General features: G+C 35.6%; 1 non-coding gene across 1 annotated transcript; it reads left to right on the top strand.

The window, feature by feature from the left end:
- Positions 1–7135: 7135 nt before the first annotated feature.
- Positions 7136–7241, top strand: LOC140855897 (small nucleolar RNA R71). Its single transcript, XR_012139342.1, has one exon. It is a non-coding gene; the product is annotated as a small nucleolar RNA R71 (small nucleolar RNA).
- Positions 7242–8017: the final 776 nt, after the last annotated feature.

The raw sequence follows: 8017 nt of genomic DNA, 5'->3' as shown, positions 1-8017 counted from the left end.
AGTAGAGTGAACCAAAAATGGAAAAGACTATTAACAAAAAGAAATAAAACTTAACTAAGAAAAATACAGTAAGTAAATTAGGAACAAAGTAGAATGGACAGAACTGAACTAAACAAAATGAAACAAAGTGGAATGTACAAATCAGAACAAAGAGAAATAGACAGAACTAAGTTAGTTTAACTAAGAGTAGATAAATAAAATAAAATGGCTTAATATAAAACTAATAGAATAAAATAAAGTACGATACTTAAACAACGAAGCAAAGCTTAATAAAAGAAATAAACAAAAGCTTAAAAGTAAACAAAGTACTTTAACTAATTAAATAGCATATAATCACTCTATTGTTTACTTCACGATTGCACGATAGATTGCACTATGATTTTAGTATAATTTTATAATATGTTATAGGTGGTATTTGAGTTGTTTACCCTGATTGATCCATTATTTACTTCACAATCTCTACCAATCTTAGGGTTATTTTTTCTTAAAAGACTGATTGTTTATCGTTGTTTACTTTACAGCCTCGGTAGCATTTTGATTGTTTACCGTCGTGCTACAATAACATGCTACAGTGTGCAATAGTATTTTTGCTACAATACTGCACAGTACATATGCTACAGTAATTAGCTACAGTATAGCTACAGTAATGAATAGTAACTATGAACCGTAACAAGCTTAAACGTAAAGAAAGCTTAAAACTTAATTAACAATAATAAAATGAAAGAAAAATAGGCTTTATTTATAAAAGTATACTTATATAGAGTCTAATAAAATTGAAATACACACCATACAAGCTTTATGTATACTAATCAAGCTTAAACAAACTTAAATACTAACCACAAGAGCTAATATATGCTAACACATGAGTAAACACACCATAAGCACACTTATTTACAAAAACTCACATGGGTTAATAGAGATAAGTGACAGAGAACCAAGGTTTCTATGGAGTACTATGGAGGAAGAGAATGGGATGAATATTTTAATGGAAGAAGGGAAGTGATGGAGATAGAAGAGAATTGTTTAATGGAGAAATGATGAAGAACCTGTGTTTTGGTGGAAGAAAAGAAAGAGACTTCACATGGTGTTGTCTCTGATGAAAGGAACAAATGAAGGAGATTAGGAGTATTAAGATGAAGGAAAAGAAGACTTCGTGGAGAAGATGGAGTGATGAAAAAGTTTAACAAAGGATTGGGAGGAAGAAGATGAAGGATTAGAAGAGAAGAGGAGGAAGGATGGAGATAACAAAGAAGAACTCTGCCATTAGTCCTCTTGGCCTTACCTCTCCATGCTCGGCCTCTCCTTGGATGAAGGTCTTCTTTGTTATTTATAGATGAGGAAAGAAACTATGCAGACTTCACTTCTTTTAGAGTCCGGACAGACTTCACTTCTTTTGGAGTCCGGGCGGACTTCACTTTGTTTGGAATCCGAAAGTCTCTAGAAGTTGGATCCAAAGTCGGAACATAATTGATTTTAAGTTTGATTTTCTGTAGCGTACAGTGTTAGGAATCTTTCTGTAGATAAATATTGATAGCGTCAAGAATTTTCTTGTAGCTTCCTTGTCATCTTTGGATTCTGGTGTAGACCAGCTTTTGAGGATGAATTGTTTCTAAGAATTAAACCAGCTTCAATAGTAGTTGATGTTCTTTTCAGAGAATAGTAATAGTCGTCTGATTGTAGAAGTGGCTAGAAGAGCCACCGGATTGTACCTGCAAAAAAAATTTCTCTACCAAGAGTTTGGTAGAAGGGTTAGTAGAAAATATTTTTTTTTTCATTCCTCGATGTCGAAGAATAAAGCAAGATTGAAGGAGTCATCAAATCCTTGGGTGGTCTTGTCTTCTTCTTTGTCTTGATGAAAGAGAATCATTCTATTCCAGGGATACTTTAGTTCATTCTTTATTTTTTCAGGATAATTTTTTGGATTCAACAGAATATCCCAACTTCTTTTTTTCTTTGATACTACTATGGATAGGTCTATGGTAACCCATATCCTTCTATCTATCCAATATTTTTCTGCTCGAAGACTCTTGCTCTTGGCTATCTAATATACTTATTTGTAATTAGAAAGTATATAATCTTCCATATTGATGCATGTCGTAGCACACTGATGCGTAGTCGTTGATAGCACCAAAAATAACTCTACTCACTATGTAGGTAGGATGAGTCGAGATCGTATCCTCAGGGACCTTGGGTTAAGTTGAGATTACAAAATAAAAGAAAGAAGCATTGTTTTGATTTAAAAAATAAATTATCTTAAAATTGATATCATTAGAAAATAAAGAGCTCGAGAGTTTTGAATTAATTTTGCACTAGCAGAGTTGTATCTCTTTTTTAATTAAATAGATACGATTAATCTTAAGAAAAATACCTATCTTTCCTCGACACACCCCATACCCTAGATCACGGTGCGTCTCCGGAAAGTAAAAGTTATTCCTAATATTAATCTAACAGGAAAGCATAAATAAAAATATATGAAAGAGAGCAAATAAAGAACTCATGATGATTTAAATAAAAAGCATAATCTTTATTGCATATAAAGAAATACAAGAAAGTTTAGAATAATAAACCCATCTCTGTGTCGTTACAAAATTTCTTCTCCACTCCCGAGACTGCTAGCTTAGCTGCTCATGAAGTAGTCCTTTTCTATTCTTCTATGCAAGGCTCTAGAAAAATTTCTGGGCTCCCCGTCCAATGGGAGTACAAAAGTCTTTTTATAGGTGTTAGGAGGGAGGAGTTTTACATGGTTTTCCAATGTGGGACTAAAAAAAATGCTAAGGACTAAAAGATGGATGGATGAGATGGAAAGATCACAAACAAATAAAAAAAATACAAATCCTTTCTCTTAAAGTATTTCTAAATATTAATTTCTTTTCCTTTAATGAGCATCCGTTCGTCTGTTCGCATCCGCCAGCAAAAACTCCCCGCAAACCCGCCTGCCGCATGCCCGCACCCACGCGCCTGCGATGCCGCATCTGCGCACGCCCGTACCCGCATGCCCACGCGCTCTCTCGCTCTCTCACGCACCCAGGAAGCGCTCTCTTTTTTTTTTATTCCAAAAAGAAACTTTTGTTTCTTTAAAATGACACCTATATCCTTTTTTGAGTTCCTTGCATAGTATCTTCATTTTCTATAATACCATATGCATCTTTCTTTTATTTAAATTTTATTTTAAGTCTAATTTTCTTCAAACTTGAGTCTTTTTGATCTACGAATCAGACTCTTTGTATCGGCAATCACCTTTCCTGTAAAACATAAAAAGAAGCATCAAATTTTTAATAAATAAATTAAATTAAATATAATTTTTTGTTTTAAATGACTTAAATTAAGTGTTTATCAAATCTCCCAACTTGAATTTTGCTCATGCTCGAGTAAAATAGATATATCAGCATTGTGTACCAACTCGATCTTGAATAAAAAGTTAGGTTAGGCATCCCAAAAGGTAGATGATACCTGGTCAGACCATTGAAGAAATACTTCATTGGATTATCAATTTGACCCAATTAGTGGCTGAGTATTAACTAAAGAAATTTCAAGAGCTTTTCTTTCACCAACTCCCCACTTTACTCTTTAAATCCTCTAACTTAATGTGAGAGAGGTTTATTATCTTCTTGCAATTTAGTCCCCTTATTATTATTATTATTATTTTTAACATTGCCCACCTTTTTATGTGAACCACAACACTTACTTAGGCGAAGGGGCCCGGTTACTCAGTAGGAAACTAATATTTTTTTTTTTTTAAAGTAAATTTTAAGGGAAATTTTTGCATACCTCGATCTTTCCACCCAATTTCTCATGAAGCAGATTCTTTATTAAGATCAGTAAGAAGAGGGTTATAGAATCACTCCTAAAATTTGGTCTAGTCTAAATCCTACCATTCATTGAGTTTTCTTAATAATTTATTTCTCAGTATCTCTAAAATTATCTTGACCGTTAATCATTCATTGATTAGGATGCCTAATTGACTCTTAATCAAAATAAAATTTGGATACATAAAACTAATTATTTCTTGACCATACTCGAGGATTTGATTAATTTTCTTCCCCCCCCCAACTTAATCTACATTGTCCTCAATGGAGTAGGAAAGCAAAGAAAATAAAAGGAGAGAGTGCACCTGAGATAATTTTGCTTCGGAAGTTAAAGATAGCTTCATTGATTAATAGGCTCTTGTTCTAAATTCTTGTAGCTGCAGTAAAAAATATGAAATTGTTGGGTTGCCTCCCAAAAAGCACTAAGTTTAACATTTTCAGCCAGACACTAAAAGAGTGTCTATCCTATTCCTGCTCGAATCTTAACATGAGTGTTGATCCCTCTTTCAGAAATAATATGTCCTAATACAATTTCTTTCTGTACCATGAAATGGCTCTTTTCCCAACTTAAAATCAAATTTATCTCTATACATCGTTGAAGAACCTTGGTTAGGTTCTGAAGACAATCATCAAAGGTAGAGCCAAATACTGAAAAATCATCCATGAAGACCTCTAGAAATTTATCGACCATTTCAGAAAAGATGGCCAAAATGCACTGTTGAAAAGTGGCTGGTGCATTGCAGAGACCGAATGGCATACATCTAAATGCAAATGTTCCATAAGGGCATGTGAAGGTAGTCTTTTCTTAATCAGCAGGAAATACCGGGATCTGGTTATATCCCGAATATCCATCTAGAAAATAGAAGAAACTTTATCCTGCTAGCCATTCTAAAATTTGGTCAATAAAAGGCAAAGAAAAATAATCTTTCCTAGTAACGACATTCAGCTTTCGGTAGTCCACACATACTCGCCAACCAGTTGTTGCACGAGTAGGAATTAACTCACCCTTATCATTCTCTATTACGGTAATACCTGACTTCTTAGGTACTACTTGGGTTGGACTAACCCACTGGCTATCTGAAATTGGGTAGATAATTCCAGCATCTAGCCATTTCACTACTTCCTTTTTCACGACTTTCCGCATATTCGGATTCAATCTTCGTTGCATGTCCCTATGTGATTTTGCCTCAACCTCGCAGTGAATATGATGCATGCAAACAGAAGGATCTATACCCTTCAAATCGACAATTGACCACCCTATAGCCTCTTTATGCTTTTTGAGTACCCCGATAAGTTTGTCTTCCTGGTCGTTGGTTAGGTCAGACGCAATGATCACTAGAAGGGTATCATTGGATCCAAGAAATGAATATTTCAGCATGGCAGGAAGAGGCTTTAGCTCTGAGTAGGTGGTGCTTCTAAGGATGGTACCAGAGGACTTGATTGAATTGGTAATTGCTCGTACTTTACAGTCCAAGGGGGATTGGTGCTAAAATTGGGAGGTTCTAGCAAAGCATGTATTTCTTCAGTGTATCCATCAATATCAAAATTATCCATTCCAAAATGTGTTAGGCATGCCTGTAAAGGATCTGAGTTGAGCAAGGCAGGAGCTTTATCTTCTATAACTTCCTCTAACAAGTTGATCTCATTATGGTCGTACATAGGTGGTCCCAAAGATGCATTGAAAATATTCAACCTTAGCTTCTTATTTTCGAAAGATACATCCATAACTTCGGTCCTATAATTTATACAAGCATTAGCGGTTGCTAAGAAGGGTCTACCTAGGATGATTGGTATTTGGTTGGGGTTGCTGTCAGATTCCATATCCAGCACAAGAAAGTCAACAGGAAAGTAAAATTCATCTACTTTCACCAATACGTCTTCCAGCATTCCATGGGGTACCTTAATGGATCGGTCTGCTAGTTGTAAGGTCACTGTCATGGGTTTTAACTCTCCAAATCCAAATAGGTCATATACAGAGCTCGGGAGAAGGTTGACACTTGCACCTAAATCTAATAATGCCTTCTTAATCGTGAGGTTCCCTATGACACAAGAAATAATTGGGGTACCTGGATCTTTCAGTTTGGGTGGGGTAATTTGCTGGAAAACTGAGCTGGCCTGCTCAGTTAGGTGGATTTTTCTTGGTATTTGTGCCTTTGATTTTTGTTTCTGTGTACACAGGTCTTTTAAAAATTTGGCATAGATCAAAACTTGCTTAATGGCATTGAGAAGAGGTAAGTTTATCTAGACCTGTTTAAATAGTTTCAATATTTCATTCATTTTTATACCCTTCTTATCAAGAGGTAGAGAGGATTCTAAAGCACTGGGAAATGGAGCTTTAGGTGCAGGTGCTGGGTTAACCGATTCTTTCCTCTCTTCAGATTTCTTCTTTTCTATTGTAGCTGGAATTGGTAGCTCTTGTTGTTGGATTGCTTCAGGTTGATTTAAGATTTTTCTACTTCTAAGGGTCATGATCGATTTGGCATGTTCGAAAAAAGTTTCAAAACCAATGGAGCTTTCAGCCATGTACTGACCTTTTGGGTTATTAATAGGCTGACTAGGTAATTTGCCTTCTTTCCTCCTACTGAAAGCTGTTGCTAGCTGACCTATCTGGGTCTCTAGCTTTGCTATTGATTGCGTATGGGAGTGAAAGAGTTGGGTATTCATTTCTAGTCCTTTAAGTGCTTGCAGTACCTTTTCTTCGAAAGTCGAGCTATGAGTACTCGGAGTGGGTTGAGGAGGGTTCTGGTATTGTGGCTGGGATGGATGCCTAAAAGTTACATCCGGGTAACCTGATTTTTGTTGCACTGGAGGAACCACTGGTTGTGATTTTCATGAGAAATTCGGATGGTTTCTCCATCCCGGATTGTACGTACTAGAATAGGGATTGTTCCCTAGTCTATGAGTAGTTTGGGTTTGATGGACTTGTTCTTGTACATGTTCAGAAAACTGTGGTGCAACCGGATAATCATTCACACAATGAGTGGGGCTCGAACACAATGCACATATATCTTGTATCTGACGGGATGGAGAAGGTGACTATCCTATACTTAATATTCGATCTAACTTTTGGGATAATTCATCTACCTTATGATAAATATCTATGGCATTTCCTACTTCATATATTCCACCTCTCTTTAGGTTTAACATGGGTTTATCTCTAATAGAGGCAGACATATGATGTAATGAATTTTTACTTAAAATTTCAAACAGTTGCCATGCCTCATCCTCACTTTTTAGCATGAATATCCCACCACATGATGCATCGATCATTTATCGATGTCTTTCAGATAGCCCATCATAAAAATATTGGATTAACTGCCACTTGGGTACAGCATGGTGGAGATATTTTCTAATAAGGTCCTTTAATCTCTCCCATGTTTCATGAAATATTTCTCCATCTAATTGAGAAAAACTAGTTATGGCTTTCCTTATTTGATTAGTTTTTCCTATGGAAAAATATTTCTTGAGAAACTCTCCTTGCAGCTGGTCTCAGGTTGATATAGTCATGGAATCCAAAGTATGTAGCCAGTATTTGGCTTTGTCCTTAAGTGAGAAAGGAAATAATTTTAACCTAAGAGCATCATCGGAGAAGTTGTGAATTTTGATAGTTGAGCATATCTCAAGAAATTCTTCAAGATGTTTATAAGGGTCCTCATTACTAAGTCCATAAAATGAAGGTAATATTTAGATTGTACTGGACTTAATTTCATATTGAGTGGCCTCCACAGGGGGCACTTGAATATAAGGAGAGTAGGTATATGTGGAAGGAGTAAAGTACTCCTTCAATTGCCTGGATAGATCATTCTCCTGATTTCGGTCCATATTTTTACGTTTGTTGGCTCTAAAGGTTCTTTCTATTTCTGGATCAAAAGGTTAGATTTCTGGTCGTAACGATCTACGGCCAAACATACACCTTACAATTATACTTTAGAGCAAACACAAAAAATTTTAGTTTTTATAATATATATATATATATTTATAATAAAGTGAGAAAAGAATGAAGAAAACCTAAAGAGAAGAACCTAAGAATTTTAAATCTATGAAAAGGGAGAAATTAGTTAATGTTTAGATGTTAATTGCAATCAACTTAAACAAGCATAGACTTTCTATCCTAAGGTTAACTTAGATCTAGATAGCTCCTAACTTCCAAGACCGCCTTTGAGCACTCCAAGCTCAAGACTGACTAACTGACTCGGTCAGGTAAGCATAAG

Source organism: Elaeis guineensis, chromosome 2 (genome assembly GCF_000442705.2).
Source record: "Elaeis guineensis isolate ETL-2024a chromosome 2, EG11, whole genome shotgun sequence".
NCBI lineage: Eukaryota > Viridiplantae > Streptophyta > Magnoliopsida > Arecales > Arecaceae > Elaeis > Elaeis guineensis.
The sequence above is the reverse complement of the archived record's forward strand: the minus strand, read 5'-3'. Positions and strand labels throughout refer to the sequence as shown.